The following is a 1,231-nucleotide window of genomic DNA, read 5'->3' on the forward strand; positions in this document are numbered from 1 at the left end:
TCTATTGTTTTATCAATTCTTGCAAGAGAGGAGTTGAAATATCAAACTATAATTATGGATTTGTTTATTCTCTTTGCAGTTCTGTTTTTGCTTTGTGTATTCTGAAGCTCTGTTATTGATGTGTAAACAGTTAGGATTGCTATATCCTCTTGATGGATTAGCTATTTTATCATTTTTTAATGATCTTTATTTTGGTCATATTTTTTATTCTGAGACCCACTTTGTTTTATATTAACATAGTCATTCTGGCTTTTTTTTTTTTTTTTTTTTTGATTAGTGTTAGCATGGTATATCTTTTTCCATTCTTTTGCGTTTCATCTATTTGTGTCTTTATACTGTTAACAGATAAACTGAGGCATATTAAAATTTTTGTTTATTTGAGTAAAAATCAATTCAAATAGGGTAATGCCAAACCAGAAGTGATTAGGAACACTCCACTTTCAGGAGTTAGTGGAAAGACTTTTATAGAGAAGAGGTGGAAACAAAGCAAGGAAATTATTTGATTGGCTATAGCCTAAGTGGTTGCATTCTTTGAGAAAATCCAGGTGGCTGTTTGTGATTGGTTGTACTTAGGTTTCAGTTTCCTAACCTTGAAGCATTATAGGCATAGGTTTTGGTTTCCTTGCTTAAGCTACTCAGGCACTAAAGCCACCTCAGGCTGATGGCCTCCTTGTTTGATTAATCCAACAATACTTAAAGTGGGTTTGTTAAAGCAGGCCACAGGTTTGGTCTTTTTTTTTAAAATATCCATTGGACAATCTCTCCTTTTTCATTGAGGTGTTTATATCATATGATTGGTTATGTTTCTATCTACCATCTTGGCAATTGTTTTCTATTTTTCCTATCTGTTCTTGGTTTCATTTCTCCTCTTTCTCTCCCAACTCTTGGATTAGTTGCATTTTTAAAATTCCATTTTATCTCATTTGTTGGCTTATATGTTATAACTCTGCGTGTTATTTTAGTGTTTGCTTTAGAGTTTATAGTATATAACTTTAAGGTATCACAATGTACCTTCAAATGATTCAATAACACTTCACATATAATACAGGAAACTTACAACAGTGTACTTCAATTTCTTCCCTCTTGGCTTCAGTTCTGTTGTTGTCATACATTTTAATTCTGCATTTATTATACATTCCACAACATATTGTTGTTATTTTCTATTTAAACAATCCATTATCTTTTTAGAGATATAAATAATAGGGGAAAAAAGCTTTTGCATTTACTCATG

Source organism: Leptonychotes weddellii, chromosome 1 (genome assembly GCF_054177405.1).
Source record: "Leptonychotes weddellii isolate Sample4059 chromosome 1, ASM5417740v2, whole genome shotgun sequence".
In the NCBI taxonomy this organism is placed as follows: Eukaryota; Metazoa; Chordata; class Mammalia; order Carnivora; family Phocidae; genus Leptonychotes; species Leptonychotes weddellii.